We start from the raw sequence: 18,541 nt of genomic DNA on the forward strand, positions 1-18,541 counted from the left end.
CACCTGTGATGGAGAGTAAGCTTCAGGTGCATCCCCAGCACCTGGGAAAGTACTTGGTATACAGCACGTTCTCAAACATGATTTGTTGCATAAATATTGAATCAATATGTGAGGTATCCAGTCTTCTGTCAATACTTTTGAATTAAGTTGATCCACAAAATAATTCTAATACAAACCAAAATGTTAGTCTTGCAGAAAGACTAGGCCTGGTTCAGTTTCCTTAGTTGTTCATGATTTAAAACATAAAATTCAGAGAGTGCAAGAATATAACTTTTTCTTCTGACGAGGAATTTGTGAAAACTTCTAAAAAACCCACAACAAAAAAAAAAAACACTCTTGTAATCAAGGCCTCTAATCAGGTTCCACTCGCTGTTTTTGTCCTGCTGTTAATTCTCTGCCCAATTTTGTGGAGAAGAGAGAAATTTTACAACAAGAGCTCCTTGAAGAAATTAAAACTCAAACTGGCTGTCCCCTGCTCGTTTGCCAAACAGCATAGGCTTCTGGAAACATTCAGCTAATGAATTTTCTTCACGATTAACTACCCATTGTAGGTGGCCATTATAATGGGGACATATTCAGCCTGTGCTGCACCCCTTACAAGCAAGGTACTGTGTAAAGGGTCATTAACAGAAGTGAGCTGGGACAGTCTCCCTTTATGAAGTAAGAGAAAAATGGAGCTTGAAAAATCTTGCTCACAATCAAACAAATTGCTGAAACAAAAACTATGCTCTGCTGAACTGTAACATCTATGCTTTTTTTATTAGGGTATGAAGCAAAGGTGATGCGAATTTTGGTAGTGTTTGCAATATAGGCATTCTTTATTATTATTTTTTTATTCTTACAGATGCATTGAAGGGAAGACAGAAAGAACAAAGTAAAAGAAACCTTCCAGTTACTTTTCTTTAAAAATTAAATTAAATCCTCCTGTGTTTGCTTAACTTGTCAGAAGCCTCTGCAGAATTTACACGGTGGGAAGCCTTTCACCATTGCTTGATCTTTAGTGACATCTGGTGGCCTGAATAACTCACATAGTTGGAGAAAACACATCTTCATTTTACATCTTTTAAGACTCCTTTTAAGACCTGTTCTGTCTTTATGTGGTCTCCATTAAGAATAAATAAACCCTTTCTTTGTATTCTAAAGACAAGTGTGCATGTGTAAGGTGTGGGGAGAAAAATGGAGGAATAGCAACACTGAAATTATGAAAGCTATAGTAATGCATTATTCTGAGGTTAAAGTAAAATCTAGCTTTGTAATTCTTTCCCATTTTAGAAATGATTTGGTTTTGTACTTTAATTTGAACTGAATTATTAAATTAATTAAATTAATTAAATATTTGTTGAATGTATTAATCAGCAAACTATGAATACTTTGCTACTTAGAGTTATAATTCATTCACTCAACAAGTATTTAATTGAGCATCTACCATAACTGAATTTAAAATTATCTATAAATAGATATAAGTATCTTGACTTTATCAGTGGAGAACTTGATACATGAATTCAATAGTGACTTCTAGAGTTCCTGGTGTCCCAACAAATATGTAAAGATTCTCAAGCATATTTTTATATTTTGGCAACCCTCAGCATATCATGTATATAGCTGGGCATTTAGCAATTATCTAAGATATACCTGACAATGCAATGTCTGCTATTTAATGATATACCGTACATTTTTCATAAATTAGTTGATAATTGATAGAATTATGAAATCATATATTCTTCCACTAGCCCTATTTTCAGTAAGTAACTACTCTTTTCTTCCAATTACATGAATCAAGAAATAGGAGAAATCCTTGACTACTATTCCTACACCATGAAATCCAATCCATCATTAATTCCCATTGATTTTACTTCTGGAAAAGATTTCAAATCTGTCAAATCTCTCCACTCATCATAACCTTTCTGCCAGTCTCTATCATCCCTCAACAAGACTGCCAACAGGGCTGACTTATCTCCTACATCTACTTCATTCTTCCTCCAATCTCCTCCACACTGTAGCCAGGGACATCTTTTTCTAAACATAGTCTTGTTAAGCATCTCACTGACTAAAGTCCTCCACTGACTTCCCATCACTCTGATGAAAAGATAAGTACAGCTGGGTATGGTTCAACAGTTGAGCATAGACCCAGGAACCAAGAGATCACCAGTTTAATTCCAGTCAGGGCATATGCCTGGGCTCATTCCCCAGTTGGGTGGCGTGCAGGAGACAGATGATTAGTGATTCTCTCTCATCATTGATATTTCTATCTCTCCCTCTCCATTACTCTCTGAAATCATAAAATATAAAAATCATCAACATGCATGATCTTCCTGAATCTTATATCTGCATTATTAACTCCAAAGGGGCCTTCTTTGAATACCTTATTTAATATTTATGCCCTTTCAAGTTTCACGATCTTTGCAAATGTTGTTTCTTCTTCTTGAAGTACTTTTCTCATTTGTCATTACCTATAAATATTCCATTCATTTTTTATATACTGATGTTCCTTTTATGATGAGGTTATATCCTGATAAATCCAATGTAACTTACAAATATCAAGTCTAAAAGTATTTAATACACCTAACCTACTTGGAGTATGCTTAGGACACATACATTAGCCCAGCATCATAAAGGAGTATTCATACTACATATTGTTTGTCTGGAAAAAGATAAAAATTCAAAATTGGGGGTATAATTTCTACTGAATATGTGTCAGTTTTGCATCATTGTGCAGTCTAAAAAGTATAAGTTAACTTTTAAATTGGGGACTATCTAAGTTTACAAGGTATTACTTCATAAATACATAAGCTGATTTTCCTATCCATTTTAACCCCACCAATACACTAGCATATGTCTTTCTTTTCATACTTACTGAAAGTGTAATTCTACATTTTTTGATAAGTTGATTAATATTTGCCTCCCCTCCTTGACTATACTCTCAATAAGAAACAGAAATGTTTCTGCTAATCATTATATCTTAACAGCTAGTCCAGAATATGGCATACCAACTGCAGTTAGTAGCTCATTAAATTAACCGAATCTAAAAGACTCTCTCTCTCTGAATATATCTAAATATGTATGTGTGAACAGAATGCGTGAGGGACTCAAACACACTTAGGTTCAAATCTTGGCACAATTACTTTCTAGGTCTATAAACCTTGACATCCTGCTTTAAATAAGCCTTTATCTTCTCATCTCCAAATGCTTTTAATGTTTACCTCAAAGGGCTACTTTGAGGATACAATTAAATAATGGATTAATGGATGCAAAGCCATTCATTGTGCCAAGGCATAATGTCAGTCACATAATAAATTATAGCTGTTGTTATTATTATCATTATGATTCCATAGCTGAGGGAAAATACCTCAAGTTATGCAAGGGCATGTACTACTCTCAAATGCCTTTATGATTTTGTAGGAGATTGTAAGCAAGGTCCTAGCTGAGCTTATCTGGAAAACTCTATATCACACAGCAATTATATCTTAGCAGATGGGACGGATGAAAGAAAGGATGTATTAAAATAGAAGTGGTGACTGGTAATTCTACCTGAGAAGTAGAGGGTAAGAATAGGGAGGTGCAATAAGCAGGTGATTTATCATTTAATACACATGCATGCTCAGGCACACAGACATACATGTGTGCTTGTGTGTACCTCTGTGTATCTTTACTCAAAAACTATGAAGACTTTAAAATACCTCACCTCTGGACAAATAATTCGCTAAGGAAAACAGGTGCTGTGTTTGTGAGGCTGGAGGGCTTCATGATTGTGTCAGAAGAAAGCTCTGAAGAGGCCCCCTAGAAAGTGCTAAGAGAGATTCTCAAACCAGAGCTGAATGACAAGGAAGCAAGCTACACTCATAGGTTTAAAACATGAGAAAAAAATCCCTATCTGTTTTCTAATGATTCTTTATTTGTACATAGATATATGCAGACTAAAGAACTACCTTATTTCACTTCTGGGAATTTATCTGAAGAAAATGAAAACACTAATTTGCAAAGATATCTGCACTCCCATGTTCATGGTAGTATTAGTTACAATAGGGCATGGAAAAAACCTAAGTGCCTACTGCTGGTTGAATGGGTAAAAAAAAATGTGGATAAAGTATATTATATATTTCTATATTTTTCAGGCATAAAAAAGGAAGGGAATCTTGCTACTTGTGTAAGCATTGTTAAAACTTGGTGGCGTTATGCTAAGTGAAATAAGTCAGAAGAAAGGAAGTACAGAATTATTTCACTTATACGTGGAATCTAAAACAAAATAAAACAACAAACTCATAGCTACAGAGTGCAGATTGGTGGTTGCCAGGGGTGGAAGTTGGAAAGAGAGCAAAATGAGTCAAGGTCAAGGGGTACAAACTTCCAAATAGGTAAATCATAGGGATGTAATGTACAGCATAGCAACTATAATTAATAAAGTTGTGCTATAAAGTTGTTAAGAGAGAAGATCTTAAAAGTTCTCATGACAAAAACAATTTTGTAACTATGTGTGGTGATGGATGTTAACTAAATTTATTGTGATGATAATTTTGCAACATATACACACATGCATACATCAAATCATTATGTTGTATACTTGAAAATAATGGTATGTGTCAATCATATCTCAATTTTTAAGAACTACCTCATGTATGATTTGTATTTCTAGTTTTTCTTGTTTGTTGTTGTTGTTTTTGTTAATCCTCACCTGAGGATACTTTTCTATTGATTTTTTTCTCCTAGAGAAAGTGGAAGAGATGGGAAAAGACAGAGAGAGAAACGTCAATGTGAGAGAGATACATTGATTGGTTGCTTTCTGCATGCCCCAACCAGGGCCAGGGATCGAGCCTGCAACAAAGGTATATGCCCTTGATAGAAATCAAACCCGGGACTCTTCAGTCTGTGGGCCAACACTCTATCCACTGAGCCAAACTGGCCAGGGCTCTAATTTTCCTTTAAGATTATTTGTTTTCTGCATCTTCAGCATTGTGTGATAAAGAACATAGCTTAAAGGGATACATAATTAGATTATTTCAAAATACATAGCAAAAAAATTTGTATAATAAAGAGCTAATATGCAAATGGTCATCATACCCTCATGCCTTCACAATCAATCACCAGGAGGCTGCTTGCACAATGGGTACGCACGGGTGAGCAGGTCTGCGTGCGCTGTGAGGTGCGTGCAGGTGGGTGGGGACTTGATGCTGCATGCTTGTTGCGTAGGTGGGTCCCAGCAGCTCTGCACGATGATGCTGGGGGTCCTGCAGTTCCTCATGGTGTGGAGGCAGGACCCCTGGCTCTGGCCTACCTCTTTGGGGAAATCCATCGAGGAGACCCAGATGAATGGGTGGGGTATACCTCTTTGGGGTGATCAATTGCAGGGCTCCTGCATTGCGAGGGCACAGGCCAGGCTAGGGGACCCCTCCTGAGTGCACAGATTTTGTGCACCAGGTCACTAGTAAATAAATAAAAGGGTAAGATCTAGGATGTATCCTTTTAAATCGTTGAATGTAAGAACTACAACCATTTGTGATAAATATATTTGGCCCTATTCTTTCCATTCTCCATTTCAGGGATTATACCTGGAATGTCTCAAAAGTGTATATAAAAGAAGAAGAGAAAAACTGGGGAAGCCCCAAGGATATACCAGAGGAGACAGGAAACATAACACAATCCTTTGACAATTAATAGTTGATTTTTTTTTAATTAATAGAGCACAATAAAAACACATTTCCAAACTCTAAACTTTACCAACTAAAAGAGATTCTCTAGGGCATGGAGTTAGGCTGTGTCTGCTTGGAAGGAGTTCCCCAGTGATTTTAAGGAGCATCCTAGATTAAGAACTCAAAAGTATAGACCAGAAGCAGTAAGTCCAGGGAAGGGGGGTTGTTTCAATTTATTCATTATCAGATTATTCAGTACTTTTCAAACACACTAGGAGTTTCATTTCTCCATATTATTATTTTCTCGATGCCCCCTCCATCTCAGTAGCTACTTTATGTTCCTCTTACCAGGGTTTCAAAGCATCCTTCCATGTAAAGGTCCCCTATATTCCCCAATCAGAATGTATCTTCACCTTCCCTCATGGTCTCATGGCTCTTTTCTTTGGGTTTCATTCCAACAATTATATTCCTCAAACTCACAATAATTACTACATTTACACAAGTAGATGATGTGCTCTTTGTAGGTAAAGATTTTACTTATCCAGGTGTATATCCCACCAGGTCCCTTGCACATTGCTTTGGGCACAAAAAGTACTCAATTTCCATTATTCAAAAGATTGAACAAAAAATAATTAATAAGTATTTTCCCAATTTCAAATTTATTTCAAAAAAACTCTGGTGTCGCTGAAACCGGTTTGGCTCAGTGGATAGAGCGTCGGCCTGCGGACTGAAAGGTCCCGGGTTCGATTCCGGTCAAGGGCATGTACCTGGGTTGCGGGCACATCCCCAGTGGGAGATGTGCAGGAGGCAGCTGATCGATGTTTCTCTCTCATCGATGTTTCCAACTCTCTATCTCTCTCCATTCCTCTCTGTAAAAAAATCAATAAAATATATTTAAAAAAAAAAAAAAAAAAAAAACCTCTGGTGTCAGAATGTATATAGCAGCCGTGGGCAAACAATGGCCCGTTTGAAATGAATAAAACTAAAAAAAAAAAAAAAAAAAAGACCGTACCCTTTTATGTAATGATGTTTACTTTGAATTTATATTAGTTCACACAAACACTCCACCCATTCTTTTGTTCTGGCCCTCTGGTCCAGTTTAAGAACCCATTGTGGCCCTTGAGTCAAAAAGTTTGCCCACCCCTGGTCTAGAGTCTTATGCCAGTTTGGCCATTTATTGAACATCTCAGTGCCTGGGTTTTTGTACCTGGACAATCAAGACTAACTAATAGGCTGCTACAAATATTAAATGTTAGCATTTATAAAATACATAAATGTTAGCTACATCAATTGGACCACCAGTCTACAGAAACCCTTTTCTCTGTCATAATCAGAGTAGTTGGAGTGCTTACATATCTTTCTTCTCCATTTAAATTACATTATAATAAAGTAAAATATTGTACTGGATAGTCTCTTCTAAGTTATCCAATCACTTCCTAAAATACATTAACCTTAATAAACTCTGTGAAGCATTATCATAATTAATACTTACTAAGCACCCAGTGTGAAATCTACAGCATACAAAAGACAGAGAGAGAGCCTGGACGTCAAAGACACAAGTCTAATGTTTTTTCTGCATCTGCATTGGCACAACCGCAGTCTAGGGATGATGTTCAGAATCTGCACAGCTTCTGTGACTGACATGCCCCATCTAATATAATTTGGCAGGAGACTAGAGGAAGTAGCAAAAGCCTAAGTGTCATGAAGTTGTTCCAGAGTTTGAGATCAAGATCTAAATTTGGCTTTCTGACTTTGGGCAAGATGTTAAACCACTGTTGGCTCTAGTCATTTTACCTTTAAACCTCAAATTATACCTGGCTGGCATGGCTCAGGAGTTGAGCATCGACCTATGAACCAGGAGGTCATGGTTTAATTCCCAGTCAGGGCATTTGCCCAGGTGGCACAAATCCCAGTGTGGGGCATGCAGGAGGCAGGCAATCAATGATTATCTCCCATCATTGATGTTTCTATCCCTCTCTCCCTTTCCCTTCCTCTCTGAAATCAATAAAAATGTATTTTTAAAAACAGGAATTATAATGTTCACATGGCAGATATTAACTGTCATTGCTATTATTTTATAATCAGTTAAATTATTTTGAAATATCATTATATTTCTAAGATCCAATGTTCTGACAACTCAGCCTAGATTACCAGAATGACTTAAATATTTGCATGGAGAGGTAAAGTTGCTCAGAGTCACAAGATTTCACACACTGGTCACAGAAATTGTCGGCATTCACACAAAAACCAACTTCAAAGCCCTTTCCGTTAATAGCATAGAGTCTGGTTATGGGGCGAGGCTGATTTATCTCTCATCCATAATAAATGACCTGCAGGCAAAGAAAAAATAATTGTCCTTGCAGTCCCTGGCTTTGTAAGGTGTCTCACCTTTCTGCTTGACAGATTTCCTACCAATGCATATTTAGAGGAGGGAGGACTGTAAAGAAGATGAAAGCACATCACACATTTATATCAAGAGTTTCATTTTCTAGCCATAGCAGGTGTGTCATACAATTTCTCAGAGGGGCAAAGCCTCTTCTAAAGGCTGGTGCTCCTGGAGAGGGAGGAATAGAGTATGTAGTGTGGAATGGATAACCATATATAAATATTCCACTTAGAGCCACTGGGTCCAGGCAGTGCCTTTCTCATAAGACTAAAAGTCTCTGACAGTCAAATTGTTATGAACAAAACAGAAGATAAACCTCCTATAGGAGACAGTATTAAAATTGACATGAAATCCATCTAGAATACCTTTCAAACACATTATTGAAAACCCATCAGCGATGGCCTCTATCCAAATCACCTCTCTTTCCTCCACTCCGTCACTCACCACTGATCTGTCCACATCCACGCATTCATAAAACTCAGAAAGAAGATTTAGCACAGGCTGCTGCTACAGTTTATTTATTTCTACTTTTAACACAGCCCAGTATCCAAATATCTAAAAATGAAAATTAATCTATGTAAAAGTGTCTTAAGTGCAAAATGCTTTGCAGTTATTACTTAACAAAGAAACCATCTTTCCGCTTGGGCACAGTCATGGTTTTCACAATGTTTTGCCTGCAGATTTTCTTCAAATAATGTTAATAAGCAACATTCTCTGAATTAGGTATTATTATACCTTACAAGGTATTATTCTAATTGATTTACATTTACTAATTTATTTCACTATAGAATTGTATGAAGTTATACTATCATTTTTTTTATTATAGATTTAAAAATCCAAAACAAAAATACTGAAGCTGAGAGAGATGAAGTAACCCAGAGTTAAATATCAAGTGAATTCTGAAACTAAATTTTGAACCCAGACAGTCTGTTTCAAGGGCCTTTATTCTTAAAATGACCCAACTTATAAAATAGATGAAAGCAGACAGGCTCTCATAAACTTATTCATTCAGCAAATAGTTGTTTAGTATCTTCAATTATTCTAAGTGTGTGTTAATCAATAGAAGCAGAGCAATGAATATGTCTCTGTCCATATAGTGGGGAAACAAACAATAAAACTTACAATACACAGACAATGAAACAAACAAAAGCATAGTATCTGCCATAATCAATTCTGGATTCCTATGCCTGACATGCTCCTTTTACACCCAGTGATCCACAACATAACACATAGACCTACCACTCATCAAGTTGTTCAGTTCTCAAACATCAGAATCATTTATGACTCAAATCCAACCAAAAATTCTCTGAGTTCTACCTTCCAATATATGCTTCAATCTGACTCTTGCTAAGTGGGTCTATAATGCCATCCTAAACCAAGCCACGCTGTCTCTTACCTAGACTACTGCTCTAACCTTCCCACTGTTCTTCCTACTTTCCTCTTCCCATCTTCTCTCCAACATTCTCTCCCTATCTCATGGGATGCTAATTTCTGAAAATTCTACTTTCTGAATCATTCCTAATTGCATCTTTATTGTCATTGTCCTAATTCAGGGGCACATCTCTGACTCTCTCAGTGCCAAGTCATGGATGGTGGATGACTGAGGTGTCTCAGTGATAAATTAGGTCTCTGGAGCTAGATGTGTAATAAAACTTTATGTAGTTGCTATAAAGACTAATACAACTCCAACCAAGTGTGAGTGAGAAAAAACATTACAATTTTAAATGTAATAGTCTGTCAACTTAAAAAGTTAGAAACCACTGACATAGACCTCTTGACCATTGGCCCTCAGCTCTTTCATTCATTATATGTTTTGTTCTCTCTCATGTGTACAGATAGATCTGATGTCTTCCTATGCTTTACAGGAAAATGTTATCTCTTTAGTCTGTTGCATAAAGTCCTTTGGGATCTCTTTTACCTCAGGCTCTCATTCTTGCACCTTATGCACCTGCACTACTATACCTGTTTATTTGCAATTTATTATATATGAAAAAATCTTCATGCATTTGTTTTAGTTCATTTTTGTTCATATTTTGACTGAAATATCTTTTTTTGTTCTTTATTATTTAGACAAACATTTCAAGATCAAACTCAGTTACTTCTTCTTTAGAAACTTCCTCAATTCTATGAAGAATAAATTATTCCTTATATCAGACACCTTTCTATTGTATTTATGAAGTGGTAACAAAATTAGACATCCTACTTATTTTTCCCTTGATCGAATGATCTAAGAGCAGAATATAAAAAAATTAAAATATCACTATACCCTACCTCACATATATTCTGGTGCACAATAAACAGATAAATATACTATATAAGAAATATCTTTATCCATATCACTTAAATTCCAATTGATGATATATGCAAATTATGTGCTTTTAAATATCATCCTATTTTCAGTTTTTGCTTATACATTTTGCAAGCAAATATACTGAAATCAAAAACTTAAAAAGTATTAATTCATAACATACTTAGGCTAAAGAGTCAACAATTTGGTCTTCCTAACTTAGGCTCAACCTTTTCCAATTCAGTATCTACTTTATAGTCAAAGAGCTATTTCCAAAAAACAAGTTTGATTACGTTTCTCCCTTAAATTACAAAACCTGGCATGCCCCAGAAAAAGTCTAAATTCCTTTCCATGTTTGGCCAGATCTGACCTTCTGGATCCTATTCATTTTTCCAGTCTTATCTCTCTTTACTCTCAATTCTATTTACTCAAAGTCCTCAAATGCCATTCTATGCTCCAGGCATGTCAAACTTGCTTTAGATCTACCTTTATCTCATACCTATATGAATGCTGCTTATCCAATGCTTCTGTTTGTACATCTTTCCCTTATGATGTCCCCGTCAATTTCTTGGTTTCCTTTAGCATTAGGACTTGACTCAAATGTCAACTAGCCCAACACTTTTCCTGATCATCTTTACATCCTCCCTTCCAGCAATACTAGCTAGCTGTCTTCCTCTCTCTCCCATTTTACTCTGCTCTTGCCCTTATCATAACACTTATTAGTGTTTATTTTTACTTTCTATTTACTTGTATACATACCTCACTAAACTTCAGAATATTTGAGTACTTGAACTATCTTTTTGTTTGTTTTTCTTTATCTTTTAAAAAAATCTTTACTGTTGAAAGTATTACATATGTCCCCTTTTTCCTCTCATTAACCTTTTATAGCCCATACCCACCCTCCACTTCAGGCCTTCACCACCCTATTGTCTGTGTCCATTGGTTATACATATATGCATACAAGTCCTTTGGTTGATTTCTACCCAACCACCCACCCTCCCTCCCCTGCCATTGTATTTATCATAGTTTCCAGAAGCTTAAACAGTCTCTGGCACATAGTAGATAAAATATGAATATTTGTTAAATACATGAATGTAAATTATTGCTTACTCAGCCAAAATCTCAAGACCAAATTGGGATCTTAGAAAAAATATATCTCAAGATGGTTATAAGATTCTAAGTGAGGAATACTCCCAATCCAAAGGTAAGTCTGACCTTTTGGCTGAAAGGAAGGGTTTTACCCAGAGAAAAAGGGATACTCGTGGCAAATTAGACCCTGAGAAACAAAATCTGGTTTAATAAGTCCTAATCATTTTAGAATTAAAACAGATGCCCCCAGAAAAGCTGAGCAGATAGGTGTTGGTTTCCTTTATAACAAACACATGAGAGAAGACAGATCTGCAAGGCAGGAAACAAAGGTATATCTGAACTAGGTATATGAAATTGAACAAATAATTTCTCCTTTTTTTGTCCTCTTTCAACCACAGAGTAAGGGGAAAAGTTGGATTTATTTTTTCAGTACCAGTGATTGTTATGTGATGAGTCCAGAAGACAGCCACTATTCTCTGTTACCTACTGCAGCACCTAATGGTGTGTGATTTTCTGCTTCCATCACTAAATTCCAGCTCTCACCCTTTTGCCTCCCTCTTATAAAGACTTGTCTGATTGCACTGGGCTCATGCAGATAATACAGAATAATTCCACGTCTCAAGAAGCTTAGCTTGATCACATCTGTAAAGTCCCCTTTAGTATGCAAGACAACATATTCATAGAGTTCAGGAATCAGGGTATGGGCATCTTGTTGAGGAGGGTGGAAATTATACAGCCTACTCTATAAGACAGCCATTATAGATAGTAAAAGGCATGTCTGAAGCTACACAGATGGATATTTTGATAAAAGCTGGGTTTCAACTCCAGCCGAGACTATCTAATTCCAAAGTGTGTGCTCTTATCTATTATGTCTCCTTTATGTGGACACCGCTTCATGACACACACTGCGATACTATAACAATACAGAAAACACAGTCTGCATTCTTCGACTGTTAGTTTCAAGAACAGTTTGTTTGGTCTGGCCTGAGGCCTTTTTCTCAGCCATAGCAGCAGAAAAGTGAATTTGTTGCTTAGAAAAGTGCATCTGTGTGCTTCCTCCAGGCAGTCGCAAGACATTCATGTCCTTATGATTTACACTGCACACAAATCTTGACACCCCGTTTGTTTCCTGTTGGCAAAATGACTTCACTATATACATCATTCTTATCTTAAATGTTTGCACAAGTCAGTCAGTCAACAGGCATTTATTGAGTGCCTAAAAAAAGCATTTCACATAAATCAATGTGCTATAAGTCAATAAGATAATCACTCAAATGTCACCAATAAAAATGGCATTTCTCAAATGAAAGTCTTTCAGAAATTTGCAGACTGTGAAAACACACACACACACACAAAGAATCAATGTGAAATAAAGAAAAAATATCAATGTGAACACAGGCCAGATTATCCTTACTGATGAAGATGCAGCAGATGCCTAAATGCCTCTATGTCTCTTTGTCTTTCCATCTGTCTGTCTGTCTGTCTGTCTACCGAACAATCTACCTATCCCTCTAACAGACACACATACAGACAAAACACATATGTTTCTAAGTAGAACATTTTCAGGGAATCAATATATTCATATTTGGATGGTACATCCAGCACAGTGGTAGGGCCACAGTAAGTAATTCATCAAGAAACATTTGCTGAACTAAGAGGTTCCATGAGTTGGACCCTAAAGCACAAAAAGACACTCTAACATTAAGGGCCTCTTAGTTAAACAGAAGCCAGAATGATGAATTATATGCAGATCCCTGAATTCATTATACTCTTATTTAAGGGCCTTTTAAAAAATATGTTTTAATTGATTTCAGAGAGGGAGAAGGAGAGAGAGAGAGAGAGAGAGAGAGAGAGAGAGAGAGAGAGAGAGAGAGAAAAAAAAAAAAAAACATCAGTGATGAGTGAGAATGATCAATCAACTGCCTCCTGCACTCCCCTTCCTGGAGATTGATCCCACAAGCAACAAGGGCACATGCCCTGAACTGGAATTGAACCTTGACACCTCCTGGTCAACCACTAAACCACACCAGTGGGGCTTAAGAGTCTTTTAACATGGTATTCCATCTGAATGGAATGTTCTCTCTAACCCCTTTACCAACTTACCTCATATCAACATATCTCCAAGGACCTCTCATCCCCATACATTCATAGCACACAGTACTTTCCTCTATGCTGACACATACTAGCCTTCAAATGAGCTATTGATCTGTGTTGCCATGATATCCATGAAGACAAGGCTGTGTCTTATCTACTGGCCTGCAGCCCCCAGCTTGGAGCCTGACTCACAGTAGAAAGGAAATGCTTTGGGAGCTATAAGATGAAAAATCTAATGTTGTATGCTAGAGGCATTTGAAAAAGGAATTTTCTGCAGTGCTGGAACTCTCAATGCACACACTACTCAGAACCATACTCCTGTTTTCCCGTTGACAAAAAAACCCTTCAGTAATACTCAAATTAGTTCAGAATGCAGGAATCAATGTTTCCCTTAAATGGAAACATAAAGTGTATGTGTAATTTTTGGTGGATCATCATGAAAACACCAGTTAGTAAGTATCATGGCTCAGTAAGAAATTAAGCTATCAAAATCAACAATATTCTATTGTATACAGACAGCATTACTGGCAGACTCCTGCCAGCTCTTAGCCCTTAGGGATTTGGAGACCAAGGAAATCCACACTGAAATAGGCTGCATCTGTTCTGGTTCTGGTTGGCCAAACTCACTCTAATAAGATTGTCTATCTTTGATTAAATATATTGAGAATTTATCAACTTGTATTGTGGGAGGGGTGTGTGTGTGTGTGTGTGTGTGTGTGTGTGTGTGTGTGCGTGTGCGTGTGCGTGTGTGTGTGTGAAATGACACAGAAAGTCACAAAAAGCTGTGATTTTTGAAAAGGAATTTTGGAGAGAACTAGAAATTTGTCCTGAGCAAGAGTAGATATAAGCCTTCAAAGTAGATGGAAAATGTACAAAACTATAGCTGTGTTCAGGAAAAAATGGCTGGAGCATAAAATGAAATTGGACTTGCAGCTAGAGAATGTTGGTAGATAAGATTGGAGAGGTGTGTTCAAGACATTGAATGGCTTTGAAAGCCAAGTCAAAGAGCAAATGTTAGCAGGGAAAGGCATACAGTGCTTTAAAAAAACACAAAACAGAATATTTATTTGGAAAATTAATTAATATTTAAAAGTCATTTAGGGCCAATACTGTTTTGTTGATTATTCAACCTCTTTAGTTTCACTACTTCTCACTTTCTATCTTCCACAGAACACTGTTCTTGCCATTTTCTGATGCTGAAATATACATGCAAAATTTCACAATAATGTGAAATAATTCAGAACCATATTCTTCATAAAATAATTCAAAATTCCCACTCATTAAGTACCCTTTAATATTTTTCTATTTTGTTTCAGAAATGATCATACTTTACATTAGAATTAGTGTTGTTTATAGCTGTCTCTTCTACTATAATACAAACCCTATAAGTAGAGAAGACAGATCTGATTTCTAGCAATAGCAAAAATGAAAATAATAATTGATCATAATTACACAACACTTAATGTGTGATAGGCACACCACTGAGCACATTATAAGGATTCATTCATTCAGTACTTTGAGATAATGAAAATATAACATAAAGAGGCACAAGATAATACATATATATTATTTTTAAATATGATTTTATGGATTTCAGAGGGAGGAAGTGACAGGGGGAGAGAGATAGAGAGATAGAGAGTGAATGAGAGAGAGAGAGAGAGAAACATCAATGATGAGAATCATTGTTCGGCTGCCTCCTGCATACCCCTTACTAGGGATCCAGCCAACAATCGAGGCTGTGTCCTGACTGAAAATCAAACCATGACCTCCTCATTCATGAGTTGATGCTCAATCACTGAGCAACAATGGCCAGGAGGTAATATATATATCATATCAACCCAAACTTCTGGATCCAGAGCCCTTGCTCTTTACAGAGCAATATTGCTCCTTTATCAAAATCAAGGATGATGGCATTTTGTTTATGTTCTAACTGAATGACAACAACAATGCTATTTACCCACAGTCTTAATCTTAAGCATATCATTGATTAATTTATTAAGTCAACAAATATTTGTTAAGGTATGTTTTATTCTGAATACTTTCTGTTTGCTCCAGAATCAGTGGTAAACCTTACAGTCACAAGATATTATTTAGCTACAAAATGTCACTTACAAATAAACTTTTACTCCTTTACAGTAGGTATCAACATCAAATTATGTCTATAGTCATACATTTGAATTATATATGTAAATCTGAAACAGTGCTGATTATTTTAGTGAATTCATATTTCTTTTTGGGCTTTTTATTGATGTGTGGCATTATCAAGAAAATATTTTTCTGTATGAGTTGTATGGCTGGGAAATTTTAACAAATTACTTTAGCAAATGATTTTCTTGTTCACCGGGGTTTATATATCAGAAAGAATATCCAAACCAGTTAGAAATTCTTACACTGCAAGAGGGAGTCATTTTAGACCCTGGAGCAAGCCTTTGCAGCAATTCTTGACATCTGAATTTGTGTTATAACTGTTTGGGAAATAGCTGCTTACCTATAAAAGTAAAATGTACTCCGTCCATATTTGAAGCATATATGTCAGTCGCTTTCTCATGTTTCCAGTTCAGTACCACAAATGAGCCATTACTTTACTCCTGATTTACTGTATAGATTTACATATTCCTTATGAATTCCTTATTGTGGTGGTAACTGAAATACAGACATACTAGTACTAAAATGGTTGTTCTTTTGAGAGGTGAGAGGTGAAAGTATTAAAATCCGAAGCTGCTTGTTTGGACCCATTAAATGCCTCTATGATTTCACCTGCATGGCTAGTTAACATGCATATTATGGTTCTCTCTAATCTGACTGCCAATCAGAGAATGCCTAGTTAAGGTAACAAACACATGTGCCAAATATTTTCAAAAAGATGCCTTATCATATCTCATACTTAATATAAAATAGCATTAATATTAAGATATATTAAATAGCCAAACATATCATCGGATGCCGTGACTTTCCACTGTACCAATAGCATAGTCACATGAAAATGCTCCTGTTTGACACAACGGCTTTGTCTCTCACTTTGCAACTCCTGGATTTTCCATTTATTGATTTTTTGTTTTGTTTTCTCTCCCCTTGCATTCATTCTATTTTATTTTTTTAGGTTCTCATGGGCCTTTAAAAACAAACTCAGGACTACTTTATTGCAGTATGTTCTCAACTGATGCTTAGAATGTAGGTTATAATTGCTCAACATTACCATATTTGCCCGCAGTGATATCAGACAGCATTGTCTCACTTGCAAAATGAATAGTTAAAAAGAGAATTGCTATGGGAACAAATAAACTTTATTGTAAAATTGTGACAAGGAGTAAGTTCTATAGAATATTCAGTATTCTATTTTAACTCAGAAGGTTTTCTATTGTATATTCAAAGAAGGTGATTAAAAATGTAGGCCAAGAGACATATGCAAACATGCTCAAAGTCACTAATCATTGGAGAGATGCAAATCAAAACAACAATGCGGTAACATCTTACACCTGTCAGAATGGCTATCGTCAACAAATCAATAAAGGACAAGTGCGGGTGAGGATGCAGAGAAAAAGCGACCCTCATGCACTGCTGGTGGGAATGCAGACTGGTGCAGTCATTGTGGAGAACAGTATAGAGTTTCCTCAAAAAACTAAAAATGGAGCTCCCATTTGACCCAGCAATCCCGCTTCTAGGAATATATCCCAAGAAACTAGGAACACCAATCAGAAAGGATATATGCACCCCTGTGTTCATAGCAGCACAATTCTCCATAGCTAAGATTTGGAAACAGCCTAAGTGCCCATCAGCAGATGAGTGGATTAAAAAACAGTGGTACATCTACACAATGGAATTCTACGCTGCGGTAAAAAGGAAGGAATTCTCACCATTTGCAACAGCATGGATGAAACTGGAGAGCATTATGCTAAGTGAAACAAGTCAGTCAGAGAAAAATATCACATGCTCTCACTCATTTGTGGAATATACGGAACAACATAAACTGATGAACAAAAACATCCAGAGACAGAGAAGCACTGATCAGATGCTCAAACCTCAGAGAGAAGGTAGGGGAGGGTGGTGGTAAGGGGGAGAGATCAACCAAAGGACTTGTATGCATTCATATAAGCCTAACCAATAAACACTGACACCAGGGGCGTGAGGGCATGAGTGGGGGGTGGGGGGCAATGGGGAGATAAGGACACATATGTAATATCTTAATCAATAAAGAAAAAAAAGAAAAAAATGTATTGTTAAGATATCTAAGAGAAAATATCACATATAGACATTAATATAAATTCCAATTTCTAAATCACAATTAAAAATTATATGTAATTATGTTTCTAATAACCTTCCCAATATATCTTATGTTATTCATTGAAATAATAAAGAGATGCAAACACCAATAATACCTCTTGAATAACCCATCTAATTTATTTTATTTTTATTTTTTAAATACATTTTTTTAAATATATTTTATTAATTTTTTACAGAGAGGAAGGGAGAGAGATAGAGAGCTAGAAACATCGATGAGAGAGACATCGATCAGCTGCCTCCTGCACATCTCCTACTGGGGATGTGCCCGCAACCCAGGTACATGCCCTTGACCGGAATCGAACCTGGCACCTTTCAGTCCACAAGCCGACGCTCTATCCACTGAGCCAAACCAGTTTCGGCTTTAAATACATTTTTATTTATTTCAGAGAAGAAGGGAGAGGGAGAGAGAGAGAGAAACATCAATGATGAGAGAGAATCATTGATTGGCTGCTTCTTGCACATCCCCCACTGGGAATGGAGCCCACAACATGGGCATGTGTCCTGACTTGGAAATGAATGAACCATGACTTCCTGGTTCATAGGTAGACCCTGGCTGGGCCCATCTAATTTATTAAGTCAAGAATAAAATTATCCCTATTGTACTGCTTCTCAGCTAAGTTACATAGATCCATAAGAAGTATACATATTCAGAATGTCTAAATTATATATCAGGAAAGAAACTAAACTTCCATTGGTTTATGATGTGACTTTGCAATTATGGTTATTTCATCTTGGATACTACATATCAACCAAAAATTATTAAATAAACTCTCAACAATA

General features: G+C 36.4%; 1 long non-coding RNA gene across 1 annotated transcript in view; it reads right to left on the minus strand.

Annotated features, from left to right (window-relative positions):
• LOC308525299 overlaps positions 1–18,541 on the minus strand; it is a 1,722,993-nt gene that overhangs the window by 1,357,653 nt on the left and 346,799 nt on the right. The window lies entirely within an intron of this gene.

Source organism: Myotis nattereri (genome assembly GCF_964212035.1).
Source record: "Myotis nattereri genome assembly, chromosome: 9".
NCBI classification, from domain to species: Eukaryota; Metazoa; Chordata; class Mammalia; order Chiroptera; family Vespertilionidae; genus Myotis; species Myotis nattereri.